The sequence below is a fragment of the Zonotrichia albicollis genome, chromosome 10, assembly GCF_047830755.1.
Source record: "Zonotrichia albicollis isolate bZonAlb1 chromosome 10, bZonAlb1.hap1, whole genome shotgun sequence".
In the NCBI taxonomy this organism is placed as follows: domain Eukaryota; kingdom Metazoa; phylum Chordata; class Aves; order Passeriformes; family Passerellidae; genus Zonotrichia; species Zonotrichia albicollis.
Window position 1 is genome coordinate 7,842,622 of NC_133828.1, and position 8,063 is coordinate 7,850,684.

At 44.5% G+C, this 8,063-nt stretch overlaps 1 protein-coding gene across 4 annotated transcripts in view; it reads right to left on the reverse strand.

The window, feature by feature from the left end:
* The window catches only part of SLC35F5 (solute carrier family 35 member F5), a 30,213-nt gene extending 23,598 nt beyond the window's left edge, over nucleotides 1-6,615 (reverse strand). The window contains exons 1-4 of one of the 4 annotated variants that reach the window (XM_074547938.1): nucleotides 6,466-6,609; nucleotides 4,501-4,567; nucleotides 3,300-3,370; nucleotides 1,651-1,729 (exon numbers count right to left, since the gene is read on the reverse strand). The gene's annotated coding sequence lies outside the window, so the exon portion shown is untranslated. The other 3 variants (XM_074547940.1, XM_074547939.1, XM_026793967.2) reach the window with 3 other exon arrangements.
* Between the last annotated feature and the right edge of the window lie 1,448 nt (nucleotides 6,616-8,063).

Sequence of the window (8,063 nt, forward strand, 5' to 3'; positions counted from 1 at the left end):
CTCAGATTCAGGATTTAAGTGCCCAGATATGCACAAGCACATTGGAGATCACAGCATAGTTTTTTGCACTGACTCATATTCTATACAGTCTCTGCCATGTTCAAATCTTGACATTTTTTTCCTCCATTTCTCAAAGGGTCTCTTTCAAAATGAAAATGAACAGGCAGAGTTCCTGAAGTATAATTATACCACTAGATCTATGCCGATATATTCCATGTGTGGGCATCAGTTCTGGATAATTACTCTGCTTTTCTGATAAACTGGTGGGACTGACAAAAGAAAGCAGAAATCTGTAAGTAGAGAGAGGCAAAGTTATGAAAGACTCAGCAAGGAATTATAGTTTCTACTTGATACAGAATAATGGAGAAACTATTTGTTCTCAAAGAGAGAGCAAATAAATGTATTATCTTAAACCTGAAGAAACTAACATAAAGGTTTTCAAGCTTGAAAGCTTATAAAGGTTTTTTCAGTTTTTAGGAATGGTTTAACAAACACTACATATTATACTCTACAAACTTTGCCTTTATTCATTTTAGACTAATAGCCTACAAGCCATTACATGAAGTTATATATAACCTAAAAATTGCTTGTGTGTTTGCATAATATGCAGCTAATGTGGAAACTGAGAATAGAAGAGCTCAAAGAAGCTGGAAGGAAGAAATCTCATTCCTGTCAGGCTAGAGCACAACTCATGGATGGTGGGAAATGATCCTGGAAACAGAAAGCACTGCAGCCTTGCATGAGCCCTGTGCTGCAGGCAGGAGGGGAGAGGCAGCTGGGGAGGGAACGGCCCAGCGTGACCAACTGGACATCTCCACATCAGATGTTCCCTCACACCCACAGCTCTGCTGCTCTCACCACAGGCTGCTTCAAAGCACACTCTGTGAACAGAGATCATGCACAGACAACATTCACATTCTGCAGCTGGTTCATCTTGTGCTCAGCTTGTCTACCTTAGGCTTGAACAAATCCCTTTAAAATCCTTCAACAGGAGCAAAGTAAAGGATGATGGAACATCCAGCACTTCTTAGATAAGAGGTTACACATGAAGTTATTCAGAGTCTATGCATATTTTACACCCTTTCTTCTGTAACTTTGCTAAGTAGATGCTAAAATTCTAAATAAAGAGCCCATAATTATGCCTTGGAAGTTGGAATTTTTTTTATGTTGCAGTAAGAGCAGCTATTACTTCTCATCTGACTACCAAGTAGCTGTTTAACATTTCTGTGTGCCTAATATAGCCTTTGCTCAATCCTTCCCTAACAAGGCAAAAAGCTTCACAAGAAAAGGTGACTATGAAGTGCAGCACCATCACCTTCAAGCTAAGAGTTGACTAAAAAAGTTACCAAGCAGCAATACTAAAATGCCTGTAAAATTCAGCAGAAATTCAAAAGCCTACTGAAACCTAAATAATAAGTTTTAGACAGAATTAAAACCCTGTAAAACATCACACAAAATGCAAAAATGCAAAGACAGATTGAAACTACTGTTTTGAAAAGTTTTAGACAGACACATTGTCCCACTTATTAACAGTACTCACTAACTTGCTATGAAATTCAATTCCACACTTTTATGTTTGGCTTCTGTACAGTGAGGGTAATACGCTCTGATAGAAAGGAACACACAAGAACAAGACTTTTCTCACATTACCTTCCACAATAACTGTAAAAAAGAAACAAAAGTGGTGACTAACAAACTTCACACTTCATGTCAAAGTGAAGAGAGTCTCCTACAAAAAACCCAAAAAAAGCAAAGTGTGAAACATCATGTGCACAGGTTTATTAAGCATTTATCTTTGCAAAATACTGTCTAAAATTTCAAGTTCTACAAGTTCTTCTGCAGCTCAAGCCCTAAGTGTTGGGGACATACAGATCTAGAACCTTAAGAACAGCTCTATATAAAAAATGTTAGTAGGGCAGCCCTGAATTGCAAGAAAACAGGATCCTTACCTACTTTTGATATTACAAAGAACACAATCCCTTCCTTGTTAATTGACAATAGGAGGTTCACAGGAACAAGAACCTGATGATGTTAAATTCTGATTTTCTAAGCTATGCAGAGAAGGGCACTGTTTGTCCAGTGCACATTCCTAAGCAAAGAATTTAAACATTAGAACTAAGAAGGTAATGGAAGAACATACAGGCTTGTTTGCCTTAAAATAATCTAGAAAGATAAAGCACCTCCATGTTATGTCTTGTGAAAGCCCAGTATCTTTCCTTCCTTAAATGGACACAGCATTATTATTGTACTAAAACAAAACACCATCTTACATAAAATTTATTTATCATTTTTAAACTCAGAGCCTATAAGCACATCCAATAAAATTCATTGTTATATAGGAAAAGAAACATTATAGAAAATAGAGCCATAAGTTCAATTGCATGAAAGTGTTGGAATTTTTATTATTATTATTATTATTACTATTATTATTAATGTGAAAGGTTGCTAAGCTCTGTTTTAGGGTCAACAGGAGTCTCACACTATGCTAAGGAGTCTCAAATTAGTGTCCCCAACAGAAGTGGCAGGAAGGGCAGAATTAAATGCTTACCCAAAATTAGCTTTTGATCACCTGTCAAGCATGGCTGAGAGTTTGTAAAGGGAGCAACAGCTAAATTTGTGCTTTTCACCTTTTTGATTAAGAGGTAACTCATTAGCAGGGACCCCACAAGCCCCCACTGAACTCAACATTTACACACAGCAAGTTCAAACCTTTTCCACAGTTTACCAAATGATCACAACTGCTTAAAAAGACCCAACAAACTGGAAGATGCATTTTTTAAAACAAAAGTATGTGATTATCCATCTTCTATTTCACAAAGACAATGCTCACTGTAGGTCCTGCACAGCAAGGCAATTAATCACAAAATCACAGAGTATTTTGAGTTGGAAGGGACCCACAAGGATCATAAAGTCCAACTCTTAAATGAATGTCCCAGGGACTGAAGCCACAACCTTGGCATTATTATTGTAGGGCTTTACCCTCACAGAACATTTAATTTATCAAGTGCAAAAAGTTATGATAAATGTAAGCCACCAGAAGACAGAGACTGCAATAAAATTAAGGTTTAAAAATAAATATCATTTTCTACTCTATTCATAGAGCAGAAACTTAAGCATGTTTGCCCTTTGTTTCCATTATTAGGAAATAATATGCTTTCCACATGGTGTAACTTTAAACACACCAGCTCTAATCTGACATTTAAAGAAATATTCATTTAAAATACTTTCCTTAATATCATTACAATTTTCAGCAAACAGCACTGAGACCTTGTAAAGTCTCCTTTTTAAAATTTATTTACCATTCCAATAGTCTTAGAGTTGGTGCTGTCATCTTGCAGAACCATTTTTCAGCCAGTCACATGAAGATCTTCTGAAAAACAAACATTAAAAATGTTCTTGTCATGACACTGTGCTTTGATTTTAGATCATGTAAGAAGAGCCACCACTTCAATTTATGATATCAAAATGATATAAAAAGCAGTTTCACTGTGTAGTCTACAGTGCATGTTCACAGAGCTGACTGCACTGAAGCCAAGAGGCTCAGCAGCCTGTGCAACTCTCCTGAACATGCAACAAACAGCTTCTGAGGGCAGGAAATAAAACTGCACCATTGATACTTCATGTGCAAGCTTATTGGGACAGCATCAAATGTTTCTTTGTGCAGATGATTTCCACATTACAAGCTCCGCCCAAGAAGAGAAAATCACATGAAATCCTCAAACTTTTACTGCACTGACAATAAGGGAAGAAAACATTATAGGCCAAAGAATTGCCAAATCATTGCAAAACAGAAGTACTGCTGTTCTGGCTGTTCCAGGAGGAAAACACACAGCTTGTCTCTCCCCTCTACCACCAAAAAATAGAAAAAAAAAAGAACATAGCAAGAATGCCAAAAGACATAGAACAGCATCTCAGTCACAAGCCATGGTGCAAGCAAGTCAACTGGAAATTCTTCCTTGTATTTACTCAAGATTATTTCATATACAATTTGAAAGACAACATATCAAGATAAGGCTTGCAGGCAAAATAAATGGGTTTAGTTTTTCCAGTTATACCAGCTGCTCCAACAATACAAGTTCTGGGATACAACCTCCTCCCCCTTTTAACATGTTCTGTCATCATGTCTTGTTTCATATTGGATTGTTCTTGAGATAAGAGAAACAGAGACACTGCTTTCACTTTAACAAGAAAAAAAAAAAAAAAACAAAAAAAACCACCAAAACTGAAAGTAAAATTATTTACATTTATATGTCAAAATCTGTAAGCCTACATTAAAGCAACATTAATCTAACATAATTCTGACATCTACTCAACCTCCAAAGGGTACCATGAGGTGAGAGCAAAGGCAAGAATATTCAGAAGAGATGGAAAAGTGAGCCTTATGCAACATGACTATTACATTCACTGCAGCCCTGTCACTTTTACTCAAAGAAAGTTTCCTGTAGGATCTTAAAATACAGCAAAGCAAAAGATCTAAAAAAGCATCCAAGTTTTCCATACCAGTACTGAGTTCTGCAAGTAGAGATCACTGCTCCCATCTGCATAGGAAGTTACTCAAGACCAAAGTCTGCACAGAAAATACATTAATTTTATTATTAAAATAAGAGAATTTAGCTTAATCAGAGGTATGTTTTAGGAATCTGTTGGTATGTAACAGTCATGCTGTCAAACTGCCATGGCACAGCTGGATATGGCTATTTGAGGAATAAAAAGAACAAAAATGTTTGAAGCTTTTCATGAATGAAATGAAAGCTTCCTTTCAGCAGTTAGTCAAAATTCATGAAACAATGCTTCAAACAAATTTTCCTATACAGAACTAGTAGTGCAGGATATTAATCTGTTTTATACCTCAGAGTCCTTACCTGCCTATCCAAGCACTCAGCTCTCAGTAACTCCTGCAGCACCCCCTGCAAGGCTGTGACCCTTCAAGTTTGACTGAATGAGTTGGAAACACCCCAGTTTCAGGTCAGCAGAGTGAAGTCTGACAAGCAGAACACACACTGATCTCCTTGTTATTCTTGTCCAGCAACATTAGGAGAAAAACCTCCATGTCAAGCTGCCAAGGCCTCTCTAAGCTTCATCACATACAGAGCAATCCCAGCCACCAGCAGCTCCACATTTAACATCAGCTAAGGATTACAAATGACATCCATTTCACATGCTGCAGATCTAATCTGGTCTAGTGCAAGGACTAAACATATCGTGCTTTGTCACAGGATATACAGACACAGATTCCTGATAAGAACCAGCAGGGCAGCTTGCAGAGAGACACCCTGGCAGCTGGAAGCCGAGCCTTCCAGGCAAGGAAGAAATAATCCACGAAATCACTGCACTTGGAGTGAACAGGGGGCTCCTTCCTGCCCACAGATATCTTTGGGGAAAAGCAGCCGGAACAAAGAGAAGGAAATGAGTAAGTCTTCTTAATGCACTCAGAGAAAAGTGAATGCCTAAGAGGAAAGATATATGGCTCAAGGCCTGGGGACCTCGGGGGAGGAAGAGCAACCAGAAACTCACAAGTAGAACACTGGAAATTGTAGGGGAAAAGGAAAGGGAGCTGCAGCCCATGCAGGAGAAGCATGCCCCCTCACAGCCCCAGCCAGGCAGGACAGCGGTGCCATCTCAGAATCACTGAATTAATTCGGTTGGAAAAGAGCTCTGAGATCATCGAATCCAACCCATGACCAAACACCACCCTGCCAACCAGACCGTGGCAAAGGCTTTCCTTACACACCTCCAGGGATGGCAACTCCACCATCTCCCCGGGCAGCCCATTCCATTGTTTAATCAACCTTCCGTACAGAAATTCTTCCCAATGACCAACCTGACCCTCCCCTGGCGCAGTTTAACACCGGGCGTGTGCTCTTGTCCCGTCACTGCTGCCTGGGAGCTCGACCCCCGCCCGGTTCCTGTCAGGGAGCTGTGCAGAGCCACAAGGTCTCCCCAAAGCCTCCTTTACCCCGGGCTAAACTCCCCAGCTCCCTCTGACACCGCTTACAGGAGCTGTGCTCCACACCCTCAGCCGCTCCGCTGCCCTTCCCCGGACACGCTCCAGCGCCTGGGAGCCTTTCCTGGAGCGAGCGCTCGGAGCGGGGCACGGCGGCCGAGGCGGTGCCGAGCCCAGGGCCACGGTCACTGCCCCGGGGGCTCTGCCCGCCCTGCCGCGGGTACGGGCTCGCTCCGGGGACAGCGGAACCCTCCACACCCCCAGCCCGCCCAGGGCAGCTCCCCCGGGCCGGGGAGCGGAGAGCGCGTTCCGCACAGCGCTGTCACGGGCGGCCGAGGCCGAGGGCCGGCGGGACGCGGGGCACTCGCACACCCCCGGCCCCCCGCCCGCACGAAGGGACAAAGTCTCCTCCCGGGCCCGGCCCCGCTCAGCCCTGAGGGGCCTCTCGGCCGCGGCACCCCCGGCAGCAGCGGAACCCGCTCGTTCCGGCCCAGTTCCCGTCCCGGCCCCGCTCCCGGTACCTGAGGCCGCGCCGGGCCCGGCGCCCACCGCGCTCCGTCCGGCGGCGGCACCGCCCGCCCGCGCCGGACACCCGCAATCCATCCCCGAGCCCGCGAGCGACCGCCCCGCCCTCCCCGCCCGCGGGCCGGCCCCATCGACCCGCTCGGCCAGCAGCTCCACAGCCCTGCCCTGCTACCCGCCCCCCGCCCGGTGCGGGAGGGGCGGCGGGGGAGAGCGGCAGCGGCAAGGGCGGCCCAGACAGCCCTGTTCGCATCCCCGTCCCTGCCGTCATCCACGTCCCTGTCCCCAGCACCGTCACCATCCACATCCCTGTCCCCAAAACCGTCCCACCGTCACCATCATCATCTACATCCCTGTCCCTACCATCATCATCATCATCACCATCCCCGTCCACATCCCTGTCCCCACCACAGTCACCATCTCCGTCTCCGTCTCCATCCCCTTGCATATCCCTGTCCCCATCACTGTCACCATCACCATCCCTAAGCCCATCCCCATGCCCGTCCTCATCCCTATCTCTGTCCCTGTCCCCATTCTGATCCCTGTCCCCATTCCCATCTGCATCCCCATCCCCGTCCCCATTGCCATCACCGGCCCCACTCCTATCAGCGTTCCCTTCACCACCCCCATCCCCATCTCCATCTCAGGCCAAATCGCTTCCCCCTTCCTTGTCCTCATCTCTATCCCCGTGTCCATCCCGTTCCCATCCCCATGTCCATCCTGTTCCCATCCCCGTGTCCATCCCGTTCCCATCCCCGTGTCCATCCCGTGTCCATTCCCATTCCCATCCTCATCTCCATCCTGTGTCCATCCCAGTTCCCATCCCCGTGTCCATCTCGTGTCCATCCTGTGTCCATCCCCATTCCCATCCCATTCCCATCCCCATGTCCATCCCGTGTCCATGCCCATTCCCATCCCTGTGTCCATCCCCATTTCCATCCCATTCCCATCCTGTTCCCATCCCCGTTCCCATCCTGTGTTCATCCTGTGTCCCACCGGGCAGCCCTGCTCTGGGCACAGACATTTATATAGCCTCTTCCAAAACTTTAAGATAAGCGAGTTAAAAAAAAGCCAAAAAAACCAAAAACATCCACAAACACCCCCAAAAAACTAAAATATGGAGGAAGAGAGAAGGCAGAGGAAGAGAGCACGGAGTGAAGAACTAGAGATGGAGAAGTGGAAATGGAGCTTGAAACTAGTCTGTCAAAAAAAACTAAAAAAGGGGAAGAAGAAAAACCAAAGTGTGCAAGACCCTTGAGAAATGTCCTAAAATGCAGTGAGGAGGTGGAATCTTAGTTTCATGGTTACCATAATCTTTACACTCTGTGATACAAAATCTCACAGGATTTGAAAGTAGTGGCAACTATTAAATTTTTGCTTCGCTATCAACACACTTTTAAGAGCATAAAAAAGTGATATTGTGTAGACGTGCAAGCTAAATTAAAGCAAAATTTCAAGATGTATATGTTAGTGACTAACAAGCTGCAAAAGGAAATGCTGGGCAAAGTCTATCAGAAGTATTGAATTAAATAAATAGGCTTAGATGAAATTGCAAAATCAGATTCTGGTCCTGTTTTGTTTGGTTTAGTAGTCAATG